Source organism: Camelus ferus, chromosome 4 (assembly GCF_009834535.1).
Source record: "Camelus ferus isolate YT-003-E chromosome 4, BCGSAC_Cfer_1.0, whole genome shotgun sequence".
Taxonomy (NCBI): Eukaryota; Metazoa; Chordata; class Mammalia; order Artiodactyla; family Camelidae; genus Camelus; species Camelus ferus.
Window position 1 is genome coordinate 42,055,856 of NC_045699.1, and position 7,884 is coordinate 42,063,739.

The window sequence follows — 7,884 nt, forward strand, 5'->3', positions numbered from 1 at the left end:
CCTTTTGTAATTAAGTGGGAAAGGGAAAACAGATGGTCACCTTGTCAAATCTTATTTTCAGGTTAAATACACGCAGTCCTCTTTCCTAAGCAGGCTAATTCCCTTTTAATGGGAATGCTTTAAGATAGGGAAACATTGGTGGTTTTGCATAGGATCTAATGAACGTGTACATAACGTCCACCTGCTTGGACAGTGCACTTGGGGAAAAAAAGCCTTAATTTTTATGGAAGTGCCACCTGTAATCTTCTGTGTTGTTTAGAACAGTAATCATTTAGCTTCTCTGTACTTTAATCTCTTCAGGGTTACACCTTCTGTACATATAGCCAAAGCAAACACAGGGAGAGATGACATGTATCTGGGCATTGGAGATTAAAGGAACAGCAGGAGAGTTCACAGATGGTCCCACTGTCATCTCGTTTTGGCTACTTTTTGGATATTGAGGAGGATCTGGATAGGTGAAGGAATAATAATTACTCAGAAGAGGAAGCCATCTCTTTCTTACCCACCTACTTCTAGAACAATGAGGACCTATTGATTAGAGAGATCTTAGGCCTTTCCCAGATTAATTCTCCATGTTAGGGAGAAAATAGAGAAAATACCTTCAGTTAAAAAACTTTTTTTGTGTGTGACAGTATGAAAATTAGAAGGAGATCTTCACATCTTTGCCAATCCCAAAGTCCCTCTTTCACATCTTTTATAAGTGTCTCTTTACTTCTTTGCCCTTGTAAAGTCACACTCTCTGGATCATCCACGTTACACAGAATAAAAGTGGACTTCCGGACAAAGAGAAAACCTTGATTTTGCCTCTATTTCTAGAAAAACAGGATATTCTAGTCACTGCTTTTCTGTCAGTCAGCAATGATGTATTGAGCACCTACTGTGTACTTGAAACTGTATTGGAATTCTCCCTCTTGCCCTGAAGCAGAGCACATCGATTTTTAGAACCATCTTTAGTTAAGACTGTAATTAAAACTCCAATATTATTTTTTAAATGTGTGCCATTCCTCTTGGAGTGCTGAAGTGTTTTGCTTTCTGCCTGTGTGTTGGCTTGGGGGAAAATCTCCTTTTTCTTTGTTTATTTCATTTAGCCAGAAGTAAAGGAGACAACTTAAACTTAGTATTTTTATGAAATTTTTTTTAAAGTGTTTTGACATTGTGGCCGATGGTCTGGCTAATTCATAAAAGATTCGTAGTTACTATAAATTCTTACTATCTAAAAATACACAGTTTGGAAGAGTAACTAATGCTGTGTACACACATAAAAAATCTGCCTATGTATACTGCACGAGGAGAATTAGGCTTAGTTTATTGAAATCTCCTTTTAACTAGAACATTGCATATGCCCCCCTCAACTCTTATGCTTAAATGTTGGTCAACAAGGGGACAATAAATGATATATATGTAAAAATCTATTTGATAATCATTTTGTATTCTGTGAGCATATTGTAGAATCTATATAAATCTATATTGAAAAAACAAACCAGCCCTGAATTTTACCGTTACTCAATAAAGTTTGTTAACTAGCTGGGAGGATAGAGACCTAGATGCCCATTCGTTGCTGTTTAATGAAATTTTATTTTTAATGAATTAATTGGCCAAAAGACAAGTCTGGGTCATATGAGTTGTGCTATGAATAAGGCTACCCTGCAAAAACAAATGACTTTTTCACGGAATCTTGTTTTCCTCTATGGTTCTTAAGGAGGGTCCTTTTTGCATTATTCGGTGATTTTTGGCTTCTTTATAATTCTTGGAGGAAATCTTACACGAAACCACAAATATTTCAGCTATCACTGTTATCACTGTGTTACTCACTCAGACTGCACAAGAAACCAGGAATGTTTTTACCATTTAAAACTTCCAGAGCAAGAATGAACAAAACCTCGAGTCTTCCAAGGTTAAACAGATGTGGTAAAAGCACATTCACTTGATGTTTGTTTTGTTAACAAAAGTGAAAGCTTAATATACGTTACAGATTTCCCTTTCCCTTTTGTTAAATTGATAGCTGCTTATTGTGTTTAAAAAGGAAATTATAAGAACGTACTCTTCTTTAAGATCTGGAAACTCAAATATCCTTGATTCTGTGAAATATGTCTTATTTTTTTAATTAATGCATTTGTCTGTGTGATATAAGAATTTAGAGTTGTATTTTATTGGAAATGGCTTTTAATAGGTTTGTTTGCTAAGCTGAGTTCAATTTTATATGTAAGAAAAACCATACTGAAGTTCCTCAGAATTGTTTCTAAGACTGAGGTCTCTAAGGTTGCCTTATTCAATGTGGGCCTTTACACTTGATCTTTAATTTATAAAATGAGATTTTTCTTTATCTCTATGTCCTATATACTAACTTCTTCCTTTCTTTGGTGGAGGAGATTTAGAGATGGTAACAAGCATTTATTTTTTTTCCTTCTTTGCATTTTGAAGATGTAAAAAACAGTATCTATATAAACTCCTGGATAATTACATAGGATAATAATAATAATGTGTGGTATTTCTAGGAAAAGATTCTATAAGTTAAGAAAAATTTAATTCTGATTTTTGTAATAGTACTGAATCTAGGTACATTCAGAAAAATGTCTGTGACGTACGCTAGTTGGTGGGCTTCATGTTCTTGATGACAACTCGATTTCCATTACTTTCCCTCTTTCACCTTCCCCTTGTCTTCAAAGCCTGTCATCCTACAGTGACCATGTGCTTTCCCTCCCTTGACATGAACGCACATTGTTTCACACTCAGGGCTGAATACCATCGTTTGCTGTTAAGTTCAAAATCTAACTAAATATGATGATTAATATCCATCTGAAAGTTAAAACATGCTGTCTTCCTCTTCCCCACCCCAGGGATTACAACTGGAAATCAACAATCTCTTATCCCCTTAGGGAGAATTTTATGGAAATTTCTGGAGTATCTACACACTCCCTATTTGATTTCAAATGATAATATAATCAATCCAGGAAAGAAAATCATCCTAAAATTTCATATTATGATTAGAAGTGTAATCTTGCTGATAGAGGAAATTTCTAATTACTAAATTAGAAGAGTCACAATTCCTCAAGCAAAGATTCTGAGCACCGCATCTTTGGAGAAAATAGCCGCTTTGGGTGAAAGCACAGTCGGCATTCTGCCCGCACGTGGTTAAGTACTCAATAATATTGCTGCGTTAAAATTTAAATGTGAGCCCACTCCCAAAACCATAGGAAGCTTTTCTGTTTTTTCTTTTGCCATTTTAAAATAGCATACTGATTTATTTCCATTACAAAAAGAAAAATTTCCTTCTAAACCTAGCTAAAAATTTAATTATAACGGGGGCGTAAAAAAAGAAAGAAGACTGAGAAAGAAAAGAGAAAGAAAAAGGAAGAGAAAGAGGAAGAAAAGAGAAGGAAGGAAGGAAACCAAGACAGTCTGCATCCACATTTGGTTGCTGTCCTGAGATTAAGCGCGACCACACAAAAACCCAAAGGAAGCAAGCATCATTTAACATTCAACTTGCAATTCATTTTGGGACTCTATCATTATGCCAGCTCATTTGTCTGCAGTTTAAAATGTGTTATAAAGTCAAAACTTAGAAGTAAAATTCTTTCACTTCCTGATACTAGAGTGAGCGTAGTACATCTGCCTGTTTTGGATCATTTCTAAGCATTTCTCAAAGGTTAGTTCCACTTTGCCTGAAAGATGGTGTTTTGAACCATTGAAAACTGTTTCATCAAAACTTTATCAGATCATGATTTCTTTTTTTTTAATTCACTAGTGGAAGATATTACTATTTAAACAATTTAACATTAGCCACCTTGCCTTATTAATTTTATTTCTAAAATGTTTCTTGAATATATCCCCTTTCATCTCTGTCCCAGGCACTGTCTTTATGTTCCTCACAACTCTTACCAGGCCTGCTCCTGGGTCCTGGGTTGACTTCTGTTCTAGTCTTTTCCTAATTTAATTATTTCTTTAGGCTGTTATGAGGATTATTTCCCCAAGGAATAGGATTAATCATGAGTTTTTTTCTTCCAAAGCCTTCAATGGCTTTCATTTGCTTACATAATAAAGCCTGAGCTGCTTCAAGATCTTTTATCATCTAGCTCCCAAATACCTTCCTAGCCTCAACTTCTCCTTCCTCCTTCTGTGTATATTTTTACTATGTTTTGTACCAATGAGTTTCACAAATGTACCAGAAGCTTTCATATTTCTTTGTCTTTGTTCACTCAAATTCCTCATCCCAAATGTCCTTACTGTGCTCTTATATGGAAAACCCTAGCTCAACTTAAACATCACCCCTTTATGAAGCCTTTGGTACCTTCCCCAGCTAAGGTAATTGTTCTTCCTCTACCCTCCTATTTAATTTTCAGTTAAAGAAACACCAAATACATTAGGGTAAATAAAATAAGTATTTGTTAGTTCATGTAACCAAAAATCCAGTAGTCGAACTGGCTGAATGCAGTGCCCAGCTAATGTTCTTAGGGGATCTGTCCCATTTCTTGGCTCTGGCTTTGTCCATTTTGGTTTTAGTCTTCAGCAGATAGGAAAGTGGTTCTCAGAAGCTCTAAATTTACATGGTATTATTAGCTCTTAATCGCAAAGGGAGAGAAACTCTCTTCTCCCTTGGACACTGCTTGTCCCTGTTTGAGTCATTTGTCCATCTGGGCTCCCTCACTGTTTCTGGGAAGTTAGGGTTCTCTGATTGGTCAGTCCAAGTCATATGTTCCTTCTGGTAAAGGAGGTGGAGCCATGTGATGGACAGACACATCAGAATACTGGAGAGTGAGAAAGAAACAGTCTCCAGGAGGAAATTTACTTACTACAATTTCTATTGGGTGCTTTAATTTTGCCCTTTGTTGTAGCTCACTGTTCATGTGTATCTTTTAATTCTAAGCTTCTTGAGGGCAAGTATCAACACACATTCAATAAATGTTAGTTGAGTGAAGGACTTAACCAGGCAGATAACAAATGAAACAGCACCCAGAGTTACCATTTTGATGGACTGAATGTTCATTTTGACCTTTTCAAAGCCTCATTAGTGAGACTTGGTATTATCCAGTGATTAAGGGAGACTGGAGTTCTCAGAATATGAGGGAGGGGATTAGTATTTAAGATACAACCAATTTATTTAAAATATCAGATCCCAAACACTTTTAGCTATGATTTGGCTATCAAAAATCCTTTAAACTAAAATGTTCTGATGTAGAAAAATGATTGCTTTTACTAGAGAAAATGTTGATATGGTTTATTACCCTCATGAAAACAATAATACTTAAAACCTGCATTTTTAATCTCTCACAATTAGACAGTCAGTTTTATTTTATACTCTTAGAAAGTACAAAGTCTTGCCAACCAGAGTTTTAAAATCTTCAAAATGGAAAATTAAAGAGTAGTTCCTCATTCCTCTCCTTTTCTTCATAACTTTAAATAATCTAAGAAAATGACCCTGCTTTGCTTTGCATTTTTTGCTCTAAATAGTCTAAGTGCTTTATTTAAGCTAGTTATTTCATTAGCATGATGCTGCACGAGGGAGTTGATCACACGTGGCCCCGACCTGGGCAGTATCATGTTGTGAACACCTAATTTGTATTGCTTCCTTCAATGAACTTTTAACAAACCAATTTCTAAGCCTGTTTTCATCAGATCTGTGCTCTAGAGGTTGTTTAGTGTAGAGGCTAAGCATTTTGAATTTGGAACCAGACTGAAGCTGATAGGAAATCTAACTGCCTCTTGTTGGCTCTGGATGTCCTTAGACAAGTTACTTAGGCTCCCTGAATTTTGGTTTACTCATCTATAAAATTGGGTTAATAATAACTGTCTCAGAGAATTGTGGGAGTTAACAGGGTTGATGTGATATTGCATATGGAGTGTAAGGAACATTATAAAGGCTCAATATAATATATGGGCTATTATCACAATAGAGGTTATTATACTTCAGCTGGTACCTATTGCTTTAGAGGGGAAGCAAAGCTGGAAATCATTGGGGAAGGAACATTTGAGCAGTTGTGTTGAAAGTACTCCTGCTTAAAATGGAAAATGTGGCATTTGAAAGACAGAACAATGTCCTTATTTCATCACTGATAAGATGTCCTGCTTCTCAACCCTTGATGGACTGATGCCTCTACAGCTTGAGTCTTGCCCCCCTCCCCATACTCCTCTTCCTTAACTGCAACTACCAGTGTTTTGTGACAAAAGACCCCTCTCCATAGATAGACCATGAGGACCATGAGGCCAGTTGCAGTGTGTCTCTTCACCCCCCACAAGATAAAAATATCTTACTCCATTTGAGATTAAATTTAATCTTGCTGGCAAATGTAAAGCTGCTGTACTCCAGTTTCTTAAATACGAAAGATGAGAGATGAAGCAAGACATAGCATACAGGGAGATCTTCCCAGTCATCCCAGAGTTCCAATGAGGCCACAGATCACAGAGCTTCATTATGATTAGAGTCACGGTCGTATTAAATTTAAATTGACAATGGCTTGGTTAACCTTACAGTTGACACAATTCTGGATTGAACACACTGTCTCCTAGAAAGAAGATCTCTGCTTCATATGTGCACACAGCAGGTGTTCATTCTTGCACCAGTCCCCACCCACTGTCATTTGCTGTTCTTAGTAATTTTTGAAACTTTTTATTTTGCAAAAATTTCAAACTGACAGAAGTGTTGCAGTCTTGGTTAAGAGAACTATGTAGCTTTTACCCAGATTCACCAATCTTGTTTTGCGTGAACACATGTTAAAAATTTTAACTCATTGTTAATGCAGGAAATGGGCAATGTCACAACCAGTTCAAAGGTTCATTTATAGATCAGAAATATGGAAATGAATTTGCAAATGGATGCAAAACTGGCTTCTTGCACAAAGAGGGAGGGAAGGCAGCTGCATCTCCATTTGACAGAATTTATGTACAAGAATTATTTTGCTTTGCTATGATGACTCACTAATTTTTAACATTTGCCACATCTCCTTTATCATTCCTTTTTTCTCTAATTAAATTTTTCCGAACCTTTTGAGAATAATTTGCATGCATCATGCCCCATAACCATTAATACCTTTAATTCATTGTGAATTGTGAAAGAAAACGAATTTTCTTTCATAGCAAGTTTTTTTTTTTTTTTTTTGGTTTGTTTTTTGGGAGGGGGGAGGTAATTTGGTTTATTTATTTATTTGTTAGAGGCACTGGGGATTGAACCCAGGACCTTGTGCATGCAAAGCACGTGCTCTACCACTAAGCTACGCCCTCCTCCCTCCCAATAACAAGTTATTAAATTCAGAAAATTTAACATCAATACAATACTTTTCTTTAATCTATAATCCATGTTTTATCAATTGTTCTAATGACATCCTTAATGGCATTTTTTAATCTATAGTACTGAATTCAGTCCAGGGTCACATATTTCATAGGGTTACCATGTCTCTCCTTTTTTTATTGAGGTATAATTGACATACAATATTGTATTAGTTTCAGGTGTACAACATAATGATTTGAGATTTGTATATATTGTAAAATGATCACCACAATAAGTCTAGTTAACATCTGTCATCATACATAGTCACAAATTTCTTTTTCTTATAATAAGAACTTCTAAGATCTACTCTGAGCAATTTTCAAACATGCAATACAGTATTATTAACTATAGTCACCATGCTGGTCATTATGTCCCTGGGACTTGTTTATTTTATAATAAACCATTCTCACCCATTTTACCCTCCTCTCCTTCTCTGGCCACCACCAATCTGATCTCTGTATTTATCATATCTTTTTAGTCTTCTTTATATTTTTTACAAAATTTTGAAATCTGTCTATGTTGGAAATGATGGCATTTCTGTATTTGTTTGTTTGGGTATGTGTTGCTTCATTTATGATAATGTCCTCAGCTATTATGTCAAAAGCTGCCTTTTTTTTTTTTTT

General features: G+C 35.7%; 1 non-coding gene across 1 annotated transcript; it reads right to left on the reverse strand.

The window, feature by feature from the left end:
• Positions 1-7,143: 7,143 nt before the first annotated feature.
• On the reverse strand, positions 7,144-7,215 carry TRNAA-UGC. Its single transcript has one exon. It is a non-coding gene; the product is annotated as a tRNA-Ala (tRNA).
• Positions 7,216-7,884: the final 669 nt, after the last annotated feature.